General features: G+C 37.8%; 1 long non-coding RNA gene across 1 annotated transcript in view; it reads left to right on the forward strand.

The window, feature by feature from the left end:
* Positions 1-12,638, forward strand: part of LOC130085194 (uncharacterized) — a 239,956-nt gene that overhangs the window by 125,699 nt on the left and 101,619 nt on the right. The window lies entirely within an intron of this gene.

The raw sequence follows: 12,638 nt of genomic DNA on the forward strand, positions 1-12,638 counted from the left end.
TGGTTTTTTTTACTGTTTGTTGGGAAAACAGAGTCTGCATCCCAAATCTCATACGCTCTTGAGTATGAGATTTGGGACTTCATGACTGCTAAAAAAAAGTATGTTCTAGTATGTAATCTGGATGTATAAATTCGCCATGCTATCATTATCATGTGACCTACCAGTGTCATTTATGTTGCTTCACTGCCATTCATAAATCCTCTCATGTGGCCTTGTGGGATAGTAAAGTGTCAATGAACACTTCAGAATCTCAGCGGAAGTAGTAGGTCATCAGGGTACTTTTTGCCTACTCTTTTATGAGTAGCTACTGTGAATTCAGACATCACCTAAGCTACTATATAGTGGGAAGTATGCAATTTTAGATGCTGCCAGAGACTAGAGAGTGTTAAGGATTAGAGTGAGTAAAAACAAAATGGCCACCAGCAGACGAGACATTACCTGCATTGCCATTTTATTGATCATAATCACAGCACTAAACATCCGAAATGCATTATTGAGAAGGTTGTGAAGTTTCGTCAAGATGGAGACATTGACCAAAAGTAGTTTCAAAAGAGATGCATTTTTGTTTTGTTTTTTATTTTTCTTCAAGGTACAAGATTTGTATGTAGGCTATTGGTAATTGTGTGTGCCTGATGTGTTATTGTTCCTGTAGTTGTACAGTAGTTATTTAATGATGGAGTTGAGTTGTTTGATTGTTTAAGTTGGAACATCTGGTAGTACTCACAGATAGGCTATTAGATTACCTGATGAGCAGTGAATTGATGAACATAAGGCTTTTAGTAGAAACTTTTATTTCCATATTGTAAAACAAAAAAAGAAATGTCTTTATTTTGTGTTATACTCACCTAAGCCAAACATCGGTTTGACCTGGATGAGACACCGACATTTTTTTATTTTTTTTGCTGGATTATTAAATTTACTTTTCAGGTATAGACATTTCTTGGTCAGGGTTTGGTTGGCGAAAGGTATAACAAAAGGGAAATTTAGAACTGATAATTAGGGACAAAGCACTTCCCATTTATGCACCCATTAGCAAAGTACACCGAAAAGGCAAAGCAGTGACAGATGAGGTCATCTCACTCTTTTGTCTTCCCTTTCTGCCATAGAAAAAAATGACGAATGCTTAAAATGCCTTTTCACTTCCACGTTTTATGGAGCATTTGGACTTTGTAAATACACTTTTAATTCCATATTCAATAGGCAGCATGCTGGTCTTCCAGAAAATGTTTAAAATTATGATATTAACAAACCATTTTTAAATGTCAATTGACAGGGTAGTTCCATGGTGATTAGGACAAAGGTCAATAAATCTTTACAGAACACCACTAATGGAGGTGCTTTTCTGGTACGGTTTGAAATTATGATTGTGAGGTTTTTTCTATTTTATTTTTTAACTTTTTTGGGTTTTCTTTTTTGAAGCAAATATTCCATAAGTGAGATCAAACAATAAAAATCAGGTACTAAAAAATAATTTAATTTTTTTATTAATTAATTAATAGGTTAAAGGTTAATTAAAGGTTATTTAGCAAACTATATGTGTGTATATATATGACCCTGAGTGAGCTTGAATGTAAAAAAAAAAATTGTAAACCCTATTTCAGTGTTTCTACTTCAAACGTGTATGTTTACTGCAGTGTAACTTGCTAATTATTTGCAAGCAATTTCTGAGTGAAAATTGTAAATCCTACACCATTTTTTCCTCCCCCGTGTACATAAATATACTGGCTGATTCATACATACATGCGTTTGTATGGCCGAATAAGATTTTACACTCAATCTTAGTCAGTAGTTCTGATGTGGAGCTCCAAAAAGGGAACAAGAGATAGTCTAATTTGCCCAAATTCGTTTAGTGTTCTTTCTCCAAAATGGATTATGAGGGCTGAAAAAATTGAAAAAGAAAAATGAATAAGAACTGAGCACAGAAGGAAACCTGTGTGCTTGGCCTTGAGAGTATGATAATGGATTTGTACCCAATTATCCTCGACCCAAGTATGTAGAGACCCAGTTGGTAGATTATATAAGTTGTAATCTTCAGTAATGGCAGGTTGTGAGCATGAAAGGTATTCCAGTGCAAAAACATGGAAAAAGAACATTAGAGCCTTCCGAATGCTACGTGCCAGCGTTTTGAGTGCACTCTCTACCCATGGGCCAAAGCGCTTCGCTTAGGGGCCAAAAACATGGCAGCTATAACATTATGGTATAGGGTTTGCATTTGAGATTTTTCCTAATAATGGCCTTTCATTCAGCTCTTTTCTCTTTGTCAAGGGTCATCATCTTCCCTTTCAGGTTTTGTTTTTGGTTTTTTACATCCCCCTCCTCACTCTCTGGCAAAATGCACGAGGAAGATTCATTTCCTCTGCATCCAGAGCCCGAGTGGTAGATGGAGGGTCCTTAAGGCTGGTTTTTAGACTGATATGAGGGCCTAATGCCCAAAAAGCAAAACAAAGAGCACAGGGAAATCACAAATTCTGTGGTAATGAAACTTTCACTGCCGATTCCAGACTAGAAAATGGCCAGGCCAGTGGAAACTCCAAGTACACTCAAACCGCTGGCATATAGCCTTAATTACAAACCTATTGCATGCTAGCCGTAATTGGAAAAAGCAGTTTTAAAAGGTTGCTTTTTGTGCGGAAGAAGCGAAGATGCTACTTTTTTTTAACATTTCTGAAAATCTACGTTGCATAGAGGCTGTGTTTGACATTTAAAAAGAAGCTTTTACCTTCTCAATATTGGTACTCAGCAACATAATAGAATGTTGCCGTAATTGTAGCTTCCTTCAAACTTTAGGAGTTTTTTTTTTTCAAGTCACAATTCTTGATGCATTTATGTCCAATTGATCACATATTACAGGCATCTTGACTTATATTCATGCATATTCCTTTCTCAAAAAAAAAAAAAAAAAAAAAAAACACAATTAAATAAATCTAATAACGCAGATCAAAAAGCCCATCAGGGAGCTTACAATGACATGCTTGAAAAAAATCTATTTCTCATCATTTAAAGTTCTGACACATTATGACCAATGCAACAGGTTGCATTTTCCTGTGGGTGTTTGTTTCATATTATCATGCTTCATATCATAAAGCTCTAAAATAAAACGTTATCGCAGAGTTTGATGTAATTTTGAGTCATATTCAGAAGAAAAGCCCTTTATGGACCGAACAGAATTATGTAGATCTGCCTGCTGCTGCTTGGTCAGTGTGTGTAAATATATTCTCCTAGCACTAAACCCTCACAGATAGAAATAAAGGCGTGTGCTCCCTCATTGGCTGACCAGAATACATGGCTGCATTCTATTGGTCGTCCTGATCAGCTGACAGGATGCTGTTGCTTAGATACATTGTTTCCTACCAAAGCCAACCCTTCTCTGCAGCCTTGCCAATCCAATCAATGTGGCCACAGACTGCTAGCTTAAATCTCATGCTGTATTTCAAACGTGTCTAAATGTGTTGCTTCTCATAAAATCATCATTCTTGTAATTGATTCGAGTGCCTCATTTAAATGATTAAGTGGACTAGTAATGTTTAGATAACTGATGATGTTATCGATACACTTTCTGCATGCAATGAACATGCATTTTGTGAGCGAATGAGTGTCGTGGTCATCAGAAATCAAGTTGTTTGCCTGCAATACGGATTACAGATGCTACACAACACATTTCAGCCTTGTCTTTAAGTATCAGGCAAATTCTAATTCTGGTTTCCGTGGAAACCTCTCAGAGCCAAACAATGGATGAAGGGTAAAGGACAAGTGCGGGATGCCGATCTTTCTTTTGTGGATGCGTGTGTGAGCGAGCATGCAAGAAGGCTTGTGTGCGATATGTGTGCGTGTGTGTGTGTTATGGGGGAGGGAAACATTCTGGACAGGCATAGTTGGGTTCATAATGAGAGCGTACAGTGTGTCATGGGACTACGTGTAAAGAGTGCTCGCATCTCCTTGTACATCAGTCCTCGTTGAGAGCCGGAGACTGCAGGGCATGCAAATCAGGAGTGATTTCAACACCCTCTGCCTCATCTCCTCCACGTATTTCGCCAGATTTTGAGTTTGTTTACTCCTTGTCATATTTCCCTTTCAGCAAATATGCCCATGCGTACCTTTCTTATGAATTCAGCCTTTTTTTTAAAGACTGTGAATGACTGTTTGTAGGCGATAAGACCCACTTGTGATTATTTCTTTATGGAATACTCTTTAAAAAAAAGGTTCTTTATTGATAAGAACGGATAAGAATGTAAAAATGGGTACCTTGAAATGCAACGTAAGTCGCTTTGGATAAAAGCGTCTGCTAAATGTAAATGAAATATTGACATCGATGGTTCAAGAACCTTGCCACTGCACAAATGGTTAGCAGAAAAAGGTTCTTTAGAAAACTAAAAATATATATGATCAATAAGTTATGACAACGTATGTTTTTACATTGCTTTAACTCAATTTACTTAACAAGATTATAAGATTCAACTCATTTTTTAAGTAAGTTTAATGTAAATTAAATTGAAATTACTTAAACATCCAAGTTGATTGAACCTACTTAAAAATTTAGGGCAGCAACTTTTTTTTATACAGTGAATATTAAAATGTTCTTTACACTACGTAAATAATGCTTCTTTTAGGAACTGTTCTCTGAAAGGTTCTTTGGGGAATCCAAAATGGTTCTTCGATGGCATCATCATGAAAACAAGCTTTTGGAACCTTTATTTTTAAAGTCCAATTCACACCGCACAAACAAACGTTAACAAACATGTTTCATCAGTGTTTGTTGGTGTCTGTTGGGGCAGTGTGAACATGAGTTCTTTTTCATACAATTCTAAATCCAACGGCCAACTTGTTTGTTGCCTTTTGTCTGTGCGGTGTGAATTGGCCTTACGAGTGGAGGTTGATATACTGCAACAATCCTGTAACTTTGCATCCCGCAAGACCTTGAATTTGGTTGCCGGAGGTTCCATGAAGAACCTTTAACATCCATTGGATCTTTCCACAGCAAATGGTTCTTTAAAGTGGAAAAAGCTTCTTTAGATTGTCCAAATGCTCACAGCATTAAGAAAATAGTGGTTCTTTTGGAAACTGTCCACTGAAATGTAATGGAACCCAGAATGGTTCTTCTATACTCTTAAAAAATAAAGTTTTCAAAAGGGTTTTCGCAGCGATGACATAAGAACCATTTAGGGTTCCTCAATGAACCTTGCAATGAAAAGTTCCTAAAGGTGACATATCAAAAAAATCGGACTTTTTCCGTGTTTAAGTGCTATAATTGAGTCCCCTGTGCATCTACCAACCCTGAAAACATGAAAAGTGACAACAAAGTAACTTTTTTTAGGAACTAAGCCTTTCTCTCCAAGCATGTCAAAAATTAAGCCGATCAGATTTCGCTCCCCTTCTGACGTGGAAGGGGATCTTATTGTAATATTACCGCCCCTTAATCTGTAAGTTTCCACCCGTGGCGTCGCCATTTGGTTTTCGCAAACAACAACAGTGTAACCAGTTCAAACGCAATGGCAAAAGTTCGAGCAAAGCATGCAAACTGTTCTGTCGTTGCTGCACAGACGAGCACAGAACACTATTTGACCAAAAAATGACACAGCTGTCTTATATAGACCTCAGGGAACTGTCAACTTGTGTAAAAGTTAAACATGACAGTATATGGAAGTCGATAAGATTAATCAATGTAACTCCAAAACAACTACATCCATGTATCCACTAACCATTCAGAAACGTCCAGGTGCGTCTAAAAGTTACAATCTCTTCCTGAGTCTATAAGGCTGCAGTCCGTTACGGGTTATTTCTGAGATTTGACTGAAATTCACTTTTGTTATTGCTAGAGTATCCGAAGCTCGTGTAAATTTAAAAGGACACACAAAAACGGCGCGATTTTGGTCACACCCAAAAAGGGGCAACTTTGACAAGCTATAATAAATGATCTGGGGGGTATTTTGAGCTGAAATTTCACAGACATGTTCTGGGGACACCATAGATTTATAATACATCTTGTGAAAAGGGGCATAGTATGTCACCTTTAAAAGAACACTTTTTCTTAGTGTGAAGAACATTTTAATAATTGAAGAACATTTTTCCACTGAAGGACCTTTTGTGGAATGAAAAGGTTCCATGGATGTTAAACTTTCTCCATAGAACAATAGATGCCAAGAAACTTTACTTTGAAGAGTGTATGGCATTGCTGCAAAAAAAAACAACCTTTTGGAATCTTTCTTTTTATTCCAAAAAGAACCTCTAACATCCATGGAACCTTTCCATTTCACAAAAGGCTCATTGGAGTTTCATAAAAGAATCATTGGGGTATCCTAAATGGTTCTAATATGGTTTTTAAAAATGTACTTTGATACACCGCAACAATGCCGGAAACTTGCATCACGCAAGACCTTGAATTCGGTCGCCGGGAAGCAAAGAAAAGGCGGGAAAGAATCACACCAGATGATGGTGAAAATGTTTAAGGCGAGTACCTTGAAATGGCTTTTGTCTCGCATTTCTGTAATTGCGGCCACTCTCCTTAGCACACACTGATTGCTTCGGGAGCCCTGTTTTCTTGTTTTTTGCTTGTATGGATCGCAAATCTTGAGCTTTTATGGGGCTCCGGGGGCCAAAGTGGAAGAGCAAGTAGGACAATATCAGCAGCTTTTCAGAGAGGACACCGCTCAGTTTAGGTCAGCAGAGATGGACCAGAAGTTTGGAACGAAATGATTTCACCATTTCATCAAAACACGCTCTTTACAGGCAGGCAAAGAGAGGTCAAGTGCAGAAACCACACTCAGGCAGAATTACCTTCTCACCCCTTAAGAAAGCTAAGGGGGTTCTCAGCAGGGAAGCCTGGGCAGCGCACCACGCCTGCGCCGAGAAAGCTGGCTATCAGTGTGCAGCGGCAATTTCTGCCACTTGGGGATCACAGGTGAAAGGAAATTGATGGGCACTTTTCTATTATTAGTGCCAGTGAAGGAAACATTAGTGTCAGAAGAACTTGTCGAGCTGCTTGTGGTTCTCTCCCACCAATATTCCCCAGAGGACTTTATACTTTTCTTGCCAGGCTTGATGCGCGGGCGCCAGAGTTTGCAAAATCTCCAATGTGAATGCTGGGAAAATAATCTTCAGCGCTGAGATCATTAGCTGATTAGCATGGCTACCTGGAAAGGCTGCACCTTCTGCCGGGTAATTGGGGTTTCCTCGCAAGGGCTGCCGAACAGATGCTGCTTCTCGCTAAATGCAATGAATTGTTTATGGGCCGCTTAGCTAAACAAGGAATCGCTCTGTACAGGTTTGCATAACACCGATACGGACATCTGTCAATGTGACTTTTGAACTGCCTCTGCCTCGGCCTGGCAGGTAACCTGACGCTTATCACTGTGCTGTTGGGCCACGGGGTAGATTAGGGCCACCGGCAACCATAGATCTCTTTAATGAATAATGTAAACACCTTTAGCCCAAGCTGACCCTTTAAAGATTTCCTTCACAGTTAGCATATATAAATTAAGAATCATATAAAAAGTCTAACATATAACGTTAGCTTTGGTTTGGGATGCAGAGGTCCAAATATACCCTTACCAGCACCTCAGATGACAAAGCTCAACCATAAAGAACTTATATATAAAAAATATATGATCAATAAGTTATAACAATACGTTTTTACATTGCTTTAAAGGGTTAGTTCACCCAAAAATGAAAATTCTGTCAGTAATTACTCACCCTCATGTTGTTCCAACCCCGTAAGACTTTCGTTCATCTTCGGAACAAAAATTAAGATATTTTTTATTAAATCTGAGAGCTGTCTCACTCCTCCATAGGCTTCTATTGTAATTTAAACTTGCCGGCCCAGAAAGTAAATAAAAACATTGTTAAAATAGTCCAAGTGACTACAGTGGCTCAACCATAAGTTTATCAAGCAACGAGAATACATTTTGTGCGGAAAAAACCCTAAAATAACGACTTTATTCATCTATTCGATTTCTTCTATGTGGGCCTCAGAGTGAGTTCACGTAGTGTAACAGCGCAGCGCTACGTCAGAACGTAGGCTCACTATTGGCCGACGCTGGTCATGAGTGTGATGCTGGCCAATAGTGAGCCTATGTTCTGACGTAGCGCTGCGCTGTTACACTACGTGAACTCACTCTGAGGCCCACATAGAAGAAATCGAAGTTATAGAAGATTCAACTAATTTTTCAAGTCAGTTTAATGTAGTTTAAGTTGAAATGACTTAAACATCCAAGTTGATTGCACTTAAAAATTGAATTGTGTTTGTGTGTGTATACAGTACTCACACAAAAGTATACATATACAAAACATTACAAAATGCTCAGCAATATGAGAGTATATGTATAATATTTACTTTTATTTATTATTTATTTAATTACAATGCTGAAAATTTAGTGCGTGTAAATATAATGGATCAAAAATACTATATCATCTATCATACTTATTTGGTATTATTGACTAATTTTGGCTATAATTTTGAGCATGTGAAGCAGCTGTGTGATCTGACACTTTTTTAATTTTTAAGAGGGCACTTTCATCCCTGCATCAAATTGGATCTCAAATTGTCCCTGGTTTTCCATGCATGCAGTTTGACAATTACATTGTATACCAAATGCCAATTTGCGCATATTGAGATTATTGGTTTTAATTAATTGATTGCAATCTCCATGATAAATACCCTCTTAATTTGGTCCTAATTACCCACATGTCATTTGTGTGGCGCGACAGCAAAGATACAAATTATTAGTGATTATGGAGAACACAAATCTCCAAACACTTGTACCCTTTCAAACATGCTCTTTGTTAAGTGTTCACATCTCACATTTACTCTTAAGATCGAATGATGCAGCTACAGTATTGTTTACAAACCCTCTTAACAAGCGTGCACTTCAAATATGTGATCAGCGCTTGTCAAATAGAAGCAGGGATTCATGCTACGCTGTTTTAAAATTGCTTCCTTGCTAAATCAAATAAACAAATGACAGTACCTACACGATGACCTCTGTCGTACAAGCAGCCTTGTGCTAAAATAGGCAGAGGAAACAGTGTTGAAATACAAAACCAATCATGCAAATGCCTGATAATGTACAGTAGAATGGCACAGAAATCCACAAAGGCCTCACAAAACAACATGATGAACCAAACATTTCAGTCCCGGAGTACACCAAAATAGTGCTGGGAACACAATGGGGGGGGGACAAATAGCACATTTGTGCCTGAAAATACACCTCTTGTGGCTTTTTCCAACCAAATTATGGAAATGTAAAATGGCTGTCTGTGCTTCCTTGCAGCTGCCGTCTCCTAAGTGGATAAAATTCATGCTAAGGTAAAAACATAATTTCCCAATTTCTTTGTTGAGCATAGACAGCACTTTAATTCCATTTATTATTGTGAAGGAGATTCTGGCATTTAAAATTGGTCCATCTTATGAAGCACACAAAGGTTCTGAGCTGAAACAAGAATGTGTTAAATTTAATGGAAAAGAGGTTCAATTCAGCTGGGGAATTATGGCAAACTAAATGTTCCTAAATTTTCAGAGGAGAAGTGCACAGTCCTGTTGCATCCGTATTTTGGTGGCTTTATGTTGGACATAAAGCCATCAAAATGTAAAACCATAGGATGTTTTTTCTTCATTAGATCAGTTGCAAGGTGATGGACACTCAGAACTACTGATCTAATGTCTTTTGGAATGAATCCAAGCCGTTACGACTTACAATACAAAGTCGTGTAGGTTTTGTAATCGAGTAAGACTAGCATTTAAATAAAGTCGAAGCAAGAATGGGGCACCTCCCATGCGGACTCATCAGTGTCTTCTCCAATTGTGTAACATCTTCACTTCCTCGGCACACACTGAGGACTCACATCGATCTCACTTAAGTTACTGAGGACAAACCTTCATTAGGTGTCCATTTAATGAGCTTGGAAATCAGTATCCTGGGTTTGTCACATCCTAAAAGAGTACGAATAAAGGTGTATGCCTTAAATATAAATATTTCATTAAACATGCAACATTTCTTGAAATAATTTCAAGCAAACAGCTTAAATAAAAAGCTCTTATGGGAGTGATGGAGAGTCTGATTATAATAGATACAGCACCTGCAAGATGAGTAAAAGATAAACCAGATTTAAACTCAATTTTAGCCTCGTTTTGTGGTTGGGTTTAAAAAAATAATGAATAAAAAGGCTAAGCAGAGACTGTTTAAATTTGAACCTGATGATGCCTGCCTGGCCCATTACAGTTAGCTGCTTATTACTGCATAAAAATGATTTAAATCAAAGGTTCACTTGCTTATTATATGGTGATCCTTTTAAAATCAGCCCAACCCTGTGTCTAAAAGGGCTAAGAGCAAAATCTACTGTGAAGGAGTCAGCCAGTATGTACAGCAAACTGAAATTAAATATGAATTAATAAATAAACATTACAGTAAAGGCCAGTTCACACCAAGAATGATAACGATAACTATATCAGCATCCACACCAGCAGATGATATCATTCTGTTTATTCTAGGCCCATTCACACAAAGGACGATAATTAAAGATAATGATAAAGATATCGTTCTCAATATTAAAGAATAGCAGAGCACCGCAGCTATAACGATAATGGCACAGAGAAACGATATAGTTGGAATCACTTTCACAACGATTTTATCCAGCTGATAAACGATAGAAACATTGACAGCCAATCAGAATCCATCACGAGATCGAGCATTTACAGTAAAGCGGCAGACAAGCACAAGCTTAGAATAAACAGAACGATATCGTCCACAGTGGACACTAATATCGTTATCTTTATAGTTATCGTTCTTAATGTGAACAGGCCTTAAGGCCTTGTCCACTAATACGGTTTCCTTTGAAAAATCATCTTTTTCTTTCCGTTTTTGCCCTTCCGTTCACACTGACAGCGTTTTTGTCCTGCGAAAACGGAGCTTTTTTAAAACGCTTTCCCAAATGGATAAATTTGAAAAAGCCGTTTTTTGCGTTGTTGTGTGGTGGACTGTGAAAACTGACTGATTTGAAAACGATGATGCAAGTTTAGTCATGTGACGCATATTGAACCGATAGATGTGTATGTTTATACCGCTATTGTGCCTGTAGCCTATGTGCTGCTACTCACTTTCACACTGTTGCAAAAGATACTTTGCACACTCTTCATATCGCAGTCCTGCAAAGATGACAGAAAATTGACTTGCAATTGCTGTCCTGGGGCAAAGTATGAGAGCAGTTGCGTTTTAGACCAAACAGTGACTGGGTGCGACCTGGAAGTGTCAGTGAATTATGAGATATTTTGCTAAAAAAAATGATCCTGCCAGAAGAATAGCATGAGAACTTTATTATGTCTGTTCCGTCAGGTGAATTTAGTGTTTTCCGACGTTTCAGTTTGGATGAGATACTTTTGGAAAACGCTTGAAACGTTAGTGTGGACGGAGGGCGTTTTGAAATGAAAATGCTATTTTAAAATGAATCGGATTGATGTAGACGTAGCCTATGCGCGCGCTGCAGTTGTGTCATCTGTCGCTTTAAATGCTCGAGGGCTTTAAAGCAGGACAGATTCTGATTGGCCGTCAATGTTTTTATCTTTCATCAGTCGGAAAAATCGTTCCAACGATATTTGTTTCTAATTGTTATAATAATTGTTAATTAATAATTGATAATTGTTTCTCTGTCTGTGCCGTTAAGTTGTGGCGTGGGGACTCTGCTATTGTTTTATATTTAGAACGTTTTTTTAGAACTATAGGCTATATCTTTATCGTTATAATTATTTATCGTCCTTGATGGGATGTGAACGGGCATACACGGACAACTAGCTCCATAAAACCCCTTGTGAATGGTTCCTTGCTGCTTTTTAATGTTTTGACAATGTACGGGGGAAAAGGACACAGTAGGCTATATGAAATCACGGAGTATAATCGGAAGCAGATCATTAACTTGCTCTGAATCCAGTCAATAAAATCAAAGTGAAAATTGGAATGATAAAAAATAGCCTGTGTCTCTTTTCTGTGTTTAATACATGACTCTTTGCATGCGAATTACGAACTGTAATTAGTTGCCCAAATAGGACCTAAGGGATTATTTTGTGCCTGTCTCTTCTGCTAAAGCCAACAATGTACCTCCCCTGACACGTGTAAAGGGAACGGTGCAAGCCTAAAATAATAAATAAATAAATGCTGCTACCCATTTGCTTCACGCAGGGCTCTGGTGCACCCTGACCAAAGTTAATCAAAGCCCTTCGGAACAGGGCATTGTACATTGTGCAATTTTAGGGCTTTGTGGAAAATCTGAGGTCATGATAGCAGATAAAGGTGACTGACGTGTCAAACATTCATTTTAAAAACTGATTTGCATCCATATAGATATATATTGCAATACAATTTACATGCAATACACTTCTAATAAGGAACCTGGGTTCTGTCAGGCACTTTATGTTCCCATCATTTCATGGATTTAATTTAAATTCATTAATTTTGTTTTAATTCATTCTTTATTTTGATCATTTAAATTTGATCATTTATTGATCATTAAACAGCTCGTAAACATACTTTATCACTAGAAAAAAAACATGAAACATCATTTAAGTATCCTTTTATTTAACCTTTTTGGCTTAAATAAGGGTTCTTAAAAATGTAGTCAAGAAGAACCCTGGTTTCTATTTAGAACAATACTGAATC

The sequence above is a fragment of the Rhinichthys klamathensis genome, unplaced genomic scaffold (assembly GCF_029890125.1).
Source record: "Rhinichthys klamathensis goyatoka isolate OS25496 unplaced genomic scaffold, OSU_Roscu_1.1 h1tg000076l_1, whole genome shotgun sequence".
In the NCBI taxonomy this organism is placed as follows: Eukaryota; Metazoa; Chordata; class Actinopteri; order Cypriniformes; family Leuciscidae; genus Rhinichthys; species Rhinichthys klamathensis.